Below are 8,270 nucleotides of genomic sequence, written 5' to 3' on the forward strand. Positions count from 1 at the left end.
AACATCTCTTTCCTGCTCCACTTCCTCAAATATCCAATTATGAACACCTGCCTATCCTAACTCATAAAGAGCTCATAAATCTGTCCACACATATATTCTACATTGCCAGCTTTTCTAATATAGAGCACCCACAATGTTTTTCTACAGATAATTTTGAATACTTCCTTACTGTGGTCTATTGTGGAACTTTCTATGCTATAGCCAGTGAGATGTTACTAATACATGCCTTTTGTGATCCTCTAATGGTTTATCATATCACACTGAATATCTCACATAATTGCTAAAAAGCCAAGTTATGTCAATAATAAGTCTGTACCCACTAGCTACCTTAAAAAAAAAAAAAAACTTAACAAAGCAACCATTTTCTACTGCAAGATGCTTTTTACGCTTCAAATCTAAGACACATATTCCTTATAATAGGCAGCAGAGGACTTTGTATTTTTCTTGTTTATTATGATGCTTTGTATCCCACCTGGGCTGTTTATTCACTATTGTATTTTCAAAATCATAATTAAGACAGATTCAAAATACTTTATCAGAAATTCAAAAAGCTCAATTAAGCAAGGCTTTTTAAAATAAGATTCGTATGTAACTCAATTTTTGATGCAATAAAGACTTGAGGGAAGCTATTTAAGTCTTCATTCATGTACCCTTCACCCTTAAAGGGAATATGCATTACTCTTATAGAAGCATTAGTCTGTTTGATTCTTGGGCACTTTCGGGGGCCTTACAGGGAATGATACACAATGTGATGCAAATGGGATGACTCAGTTTTCTCAAATGCAAAAATTTGTAAAATCTAAAACATACTGCCTAAATGCCTTAAGATGTATAAATGTATACTGAACCTTGGCAATTAAAAATAAACTTAGGTTATATCATAAACCAACCATGTGTTTTGTATGAGCAACCAAAATCTCAAGTTAAATTGGGCAAAACAAAATTTCTGTGAGTTGTTTGATACTTTTACATTTAAAATACATATTGTATTTGTGTTTGTGTAATATATGCTCCTACTCTTCTGGAAGCATCCCAGCATGTAGTCAGATGTAGTCAGATTAGCCTGGGAAAAAGGAAGCACAGAGATTGTCAGAGCAGGAAGGGTAATGGGTAAAATGTATTTCCTCCTGAAGGTATATATTAATAATACAAAAAACACTTTCATTACAGGAATGTGTGACCATACAACTTAGTTTTAGATAGTAAAATACTTGTGATTTTAACAAGTTACTTAAATGATCTGCTAATTGTCTGAGTCAGTCATTCATATAAATGTGACCTAATATATATCAATATCATAGAGCTATTAATGAGTAATTAAATTTTAACTATATCCATAAATTAATAATTTTTGAAATGTTGCAGTAACACCTGAATTGCTGATATTCAAATTGGACAACAGCATCTGTAATAAATTGGCCCTTCTTTTCACTGATAAAATCGACATAAAATAACACTGGAAACACTATGAATATTTTTGCTGTACATTTCTGACGATCTATCCATGCCTTTAGTACTACTGTGCAATAGGTTGATGTGAGAAAAATCAGGCTACTCTAAGAGAGATGTACTGAAAATCGCATTTCTTAATTTATGCTAACATCTACAAAAAATTTAAGTGAATTATTTATTTACATTATCACTACATTTATTTTACTTTATTTTAACAAAAACATACATACATGCAAAATTTCTCATAGAAATCATTTTTAAAACTGACAAGCAAAACAAATAATTGGGATCTCTTAAGGATATGGATTACTTTTCCAAGTTCTAGAAATTCTGATTTAGATAGTGTGGGATATGATTTGGAAGACAGTACTTTTCAAAAAGCAACATTAAGAGATAACATTGGCTGGGCATGGTGACTCAAGTCTGAAAGCACAGTACTTTGGGAGGCCAAGGTGTGCGGATCACAAGGACAGGAGACTGGGACCATCTTGGCCAACATGGTGAATCCCTGTCTCTACCAAAGTATGAAAATATTTTATATATATATTGTGTGTGTATGTGTGTATGTGTGTGTGTATATATATATTAGTCAGGCATGGTAGTGCACCTGTAGTCCCAGCTTCTAGGGACACTGAGGCTGGCAAATTGCTTGTTTATGGGAGGTAGAGGTTGAAGTGAGCTGAGATCGTGCCCCTGCACTCCAGCCTGGCCACGGAGCTAGACTCCAACTCAAAAAGAAAAAAAAAAAAGAAAAAGATAACATCAATCAGGCACAATATCTAATCTTAAAGATTACCAGAAAAATGTCGCAAATGCATAAATATAAATAACCTGAGAATAATGGAATACATTAAAGTTACACAGATTTGCAATGTATTTTAATGTATAAATATATATGTATACGTATATGGGATATATACCTGTATATGGGATATTGCTTGTAGTTTAGGACACATTACATGTTATAACTTGATTAAAATGTTCTTCTCATTTAATATTTAAAAATAAAAAAAATCATTGATATAAAATTATGAAAATATCTTAACTAAACTGGCATACATTACAAACAAGTAAATATATTTCTGTAAATATAAACCCTATGTTCTGAATCTTTTCTTCTCAGGAGATCAAATACTCCTCTTAGTAACTGATCACTCTTGCTACAGTTGTTACATTTCTGTGAAAAATAAGTATTCATTGGTGTAATAGAATCAAGATTTTAAAACAGTGTCTATTTGAATAAAAAGAGTCCTGTTCTTATAAAGAGCAAACATATTGCAAAGAAAATTATTAAATACAATTCCTCTTTGAGGACAAAATAACAAGTTGCGGTAAATTTTATTGTAGATTTTGTACACTGCTATAATTAAAACAAAAATAACAACACTTCTACAACTTCAAAAGAATAATTTAAGCCATTTAGTTATTTACATTATCACTAATTTTAATTTTATGTTACAGTTTTTTTTTACTAAAATACCATTCAATTTAACCATTAGAAAAGTAAATTGTAAAAAATATAAACCTCAGGGATTTCCTAAATAACTGTGTATATTCAGTATACAAAATAATTTAATCTTGTTCTTCAGAGGACCCAGAAGTCAGTATTCATTAACATAAAATAATTTTTAGAAATCACAGGTGTTGTAATGTATGTAAGTATGCATTTGTGTTTGGCAAATACATCAAATAGAGTCATATAAGTTTGCTGATTTGAATTTGCAGACAACAGAATTTACTTCTAAGTATTTAATTACTCCAAAAGCAAAACAGAAATAATAGCTGTGCAATTACCTGACTAGAAGTGATAGAGCAGGAGTGCTTTCATCTTGAACCAACACCACTACTTTAACATCCAGCTCTCTTTTTAGCCTCATGCATTTCAAAGTAATCATTTCTCTTCTAACTGTAAATAATAAGCACATTCCTTTCCCTTCAGGTGCTAGAAGCAGACATAGGGGATAGGCCTGCAACTCCAGAAAGATGTATGAAAAGAGACACAGAACTCTCTCTGTCAGATAACCACAACAAAGAGACACAGAGGCAGTCCAAGCCTCTGATAAACTCTCCAGGACTGAGTCATGAAAAACTCTTAATCTGCTAACAGACTGTGGCTCTCGCCAGCCACCCCTCTCAGATTGATTCAAAATAAATCTGTCCCTGTTGACTGTCAACTTGCCCTTCAGGTTTCTCTCCTCTTTCTTTAATTCTTACATTGGGTGCTGAAATCTGGGACTGGTGTTGGGGGCAGAGGATTCCTTGCATCCCAGGAAGCTGTGGGCAATGGCAGCTTATCCTAAGTTAACACCTGGATCCTGAGAGCCTCTGACCACCTGCCCCACCTTTTCTCTCATTTTACTCTTAAAGAGATTTGTGTGAGAAGGACAACTGACCTGAAGGAAACTGCAAGGCTCAGGCCAGGGCTCTAAATCCCTCAAGTCTAAGGGATCCACTTCTGACCACAAGCAATAGGTATTTCACTTCCTAACACTGGCTCCCTCTTGCCTCTTCTCTCTCTCTCTCTCTCTCTCCTGTTTCTCTCCCTTTCTCTCTGTCTCTCTCTTTCTCTCTCTCTCTCTTCCTCATGTGGCTCCAGTCTGGGAGTCCCTTTGCCAATTTCAACTGGAACATCCAACAGAAAGCACTAATTCAGCCATCTGGTAAGATCTCCCTTTTCCTAGCTTTCTCCTGGTACCAGAGAAAGTCTGGCCTGCTGTCCATTTCCTCGAAGGACCAATGTGACTAAGCTAGAGGAAATCTTGGGGACACACAGTGCTTTCTCAGAGTAACTGTCCTCTTTCAGAAAGAGGATTCTGGGTCTCTGTGTATTTTATCAGGACATCTAGAACAAAACAGACCTTTTACAAAATACTTTTATAGCAAGTCCAGCTTCCCAGAAATGCTAATAGTTAAATATGTGAATGTACAAATATATCATTCATTTGTACACATGGAAAAGGTATAGTGTTACTGCCAGTTACGTGAAAAACAAACAAAAAAAACAGGTTTTACATTAAAGTTAAAAATTGCTAAAAGTAATATTATGACATGTAATTGAAAGTGCTAAACATAAATTTTCATGCAAAGTGTATAAAACTGGTTTAGGCAGACACAGAGCTAGCTTGAAAAGTTATTTTTTTTTTCGTACCCCAGTGATACCTGAAAGGCCAGAAAGACAGAACTCCCTTGAAAGGGGGGTGAAGCCAGGGAGCCAAGAGGTCTAGCACAGTGGATGCCATCCCCATGGAGCCCAGCAAGCTAAAATCCACTGCCTTGAAATTCTTGCTGCCAGCACAGTAGTCTGACATCAACCTGGGATGCCTGAGATTGGTGGGGAAAGGGACGTCCAACATTACTGAGGCTTGAGTAGGTGGTTTTCCCTTCAGAGTGTAAACAAAGCCACTGGGAACTCACTGCATCTCATCAAAGCTGCTGTAGCCAGATTGCCTCCTAAGATTCCTCCTCTCTGGTCAGGGCACCTCTGAGAGGATGGCAGCAACCTCAGTTAGGGGCTTATAGATAAAACTCCCATCTCCCTGAAACAGAGCACTTGGGGGAAAGGGTGGCTGTAAGCACAGCTTCGGTAGACTTAAACCTTCCTGCCTGCTGGCTGTGAAGAGAGCTGCAGATCTCAAACAGACTGCCTCCTCAAGTGGGTCCATGAAACCAATCACTCTTGACTAGGAGACTCCTCCCTGCAGGGATCAAAAGACACCTCATACGGGAGTCTTCTGGCTGACACCCAGCTGGTACCACAGTGGGATGAAGCTTTCAGAGGAAGGAACAGGTAACAATCTTTGCTTTTCTGCATCCTCTGATAGTGACATACAGGCAAAAACAGTCATAAGTGGACCTCCAGCAAAGTCCAGTACACCTGCAGCAGAGGATCCTGACTGTTAGAAGGAAAACTAATAACAGAAAGGCATAGTATCAACATCTACTAAAAGGATTTCTACAAAAAAATATATATATACAAAGGTCAACAACATCAAAGAACCAAGGTACATAAATGCACAAAGATGTAAAAAAACAGCACAAAATGGCTGAAAATTCCAAAACCAAGAAAGCCTCTTCTCCTCCAAAGGATCATAACTCCTCATCAGCAAGAAAACAAAATTGAATAGAGAATGAGTTTGAGGAATTGTCAGAAGTAGGCTTCAGAAAGTGGGTAATAAACTCTTCCAAGTAAACGAGAATGTTCTAACCCAATGCCAAGAAGCTAAGAACCTCAAATAAAGGTTAGAGAAATTGCTAACTGGAATAGCCAGTTGAGAGAAAAACACAAATAGCATGATGGAGCTGAAAAACACAGCACAAAGACGGTGTGAAGCATACATAATTATCAATAGCCAAATCAATCAACTGGAAGAAAGGATATCAAAGATTGAATATCAACTTAATGAAATAAAGCATGAAGAAAAGGTAAAAAAAAAAAAAAAAAAAGGAATAAAAAGGAACAAACAACGTTTCCAAGAAATATGGGAGTATGTGAAAAATGAAACCTACTTTGTTTGCTGGTTTGTTTGTTTGAGATGGAGTCTTGCTCTCTCATCCAAGCTGGAGTGAATGGGTGCAGTCTTGGCTCACTGCAACCTCCTTCTCTCAGATTCAAGGGATTTTCCTGCCTCAGCCTCCTGAGTAGCTGGGTTTACAGGGGCACATCACCACCCCTGGCTAATTTTTGTATTTTTAGTAGAAATGGGGTTTCAGCACGTTTTTCATGTTGGTCTCAAACTCCTGACCTCATGATCCACCCATCTTCGCCTCCCAAAGTGCTGGGATTACAGGCATGAACCAACATGCACAGCTTAAACCTGGCTCTTCTTTTTGGCTCAGATATAACTATAAAGTTTCCTGCTCTCTCAACACTAACTTCAGTTACATTTGTCATAAACATACTCCCTAAAGTATAAATCTTGCTGTATCAGAAACATGCAATCTTTGGTCTCTTAAGCATCTCTAACCAACAGTAGTGAAGCTTACTATGAGCAGAGAAGTTTTTATCATAAATTCACTGTTCATAACCAGAGCTTTGATGTCACATTTCAGCTAAAGTGCCAGCTTCACGGTCAACTGTGACCTGATAAATGCGAAGAGTGAGCCCTTTTCAGTTGTTTTAGAGAATCATGGTAGTATAGTAGCCCACACATGGCTACATGCTCAGTAAACAGGTCTTACTTTTAGTTATCCCAGAGATCTATGTGTGTTATTTCAGTTAAAGCTGATATTCTACCAGGCGCTGTGGCTCACTCCTGTAATCCCAGCACTTTGGGAGTCCAAGGTGGGCGAATCACGAGGTCAGGAGATAGAGACCATCCTGGCTGTCATGGTGAAACCCCGTCTCTACTAAAAATACAAAAAAAATAGCTAGGCTTGGTGGCGGGTGCCTGTTGTTCCAGCTACTTGGGAGGCTGAGGCAGGAGAATGACGTGAACACGGGAGGCGGATCTTGCAATGAGCCGAGATGGCACCACTGCACTCCAGCCTGGATGACAGAATGAGACTCCGTTACAAAAAAAAAAAAAAAAAAAAAAAAAAAAAAAAAAAAAAGCTGATATTCATACACTCATAGAAGAAAACGTAGGTTAAAAGGAATGTTATGGTGCCTTTTTATTTTCCAGGGTTCTTGAAGCTCTTGAGATGAACAGTGGCAGGAAATTCATCACTTTTTAAAGTAATTTTTTTTGGAGATGGCAGGGTTGGGAGGAGTTCGCTGATGAACAGATATGTAACTAATAAGTTTGATACTCAGATGTTCCATGCAATAGATGTGGAATTTTTAAATAAGATTTGAAAGGGATGGACATTTTGTTACCATACAGATTCATGATACGGCAGGTCAGGAGAGATTCCAAAGCCTGAGGACGCCATTTTACAGAGGTTCTGACAGTTGTCTGCTTGTTTTTAGTATCAACGATTCACAAAGCTTGCAGAACTTAAGTAATTGGAAAGAACACGAGAGCTTTCCTTTTGTGATTCTAGATTCTAAGACAGGCATAAGCGAATGGCAGGTGTTTAGAGAAGAAGTAAAGCTTATGCAGGGAGAACAGTGACTATCCTTACTTTGTAACAAGTGCAAAATATGCCAAAAATGTGGCAGCAGCCTTTGAGGAAGGATTTCAAACAATTCTTGCAACTGAGGATACGTCAGATCACTTGATGAACACAGGCATAGTCAACCTTCACCAAAAGCCCAAGCCTAGCTCATCTTGCTGTTGAATGTTAGAGATAAGACAGATGCATGCTAACCAACTCACATGTATATACAAAATCAACATGGACATGGAGAAGAGAATTAGTTTTTGTAGCAGTGTATTACTTACTAAAAAAATTCAATGATTGTATATTCCTGTGTCATTAGTTGGTAGGAGATGGGACACATCCACTCATGGAGGAATATATTTTCTCAATAATGGCACCTCACATTTATAAATTTTAATGGTTGTCTAAAAACGTTTCTTTGATTTACACATGTAAATTAGAGAGCTAATAAATGAGATGACCAAGACTTTAAATATAATTAAAATAAGAAACTTGACTACTCTAGAATTTATACTTGGATTATTTTTTCCCTGAAAAATGGGAAACTACTTTTTATATGTACATGATTTTTATGCAATTAGCATTGTATACTCGGTGAAAGAGAATGATTTCCTAAAAAAAAAGTTAGATATGAAAGATTAAATCTAATGTATTTGCAGTGCATTCTTATTTACTTCTTTATCCTTTTCAAAATGACTTAACCTTTTTTATTTTCATTGTACGTATCATTAGAATTATTCTTACTAGTAATTACTCATAATTTGTGTGTAATTAAG

The 8,270-nt window shown here is 36.7% G+C and overlaps 1 pseudogene; it reads left to right on the plus strand.

Annotated features, from left to right (window-relative positions):
• Positions 1-5,214: 5,214 nt before the first annotated feature.
• On the plus strand, positions 5,215-7,671 carry LOC129053237 (ras-related protein Rab-9A-like; annotated as a pseudogene).
• Positions 7,672-8,270: the final 599 nt, after the last annotated feature.

Source organism: Pongo abelii, chromosome Y (assembly GCF_028885655.2).
Source record: "Pongo abelii isolate AG06213 chromosome Y, NHGRI_mPonAbe1-v2.0_pri, whole genome shotgun sequence".
NCBI classification, from domain to species: domain Eukaryota; kingdom Metazoa; phylum Chordata; class Mammalia; order Primates; family Hominidae; genus Pongo; species Pongo abelii.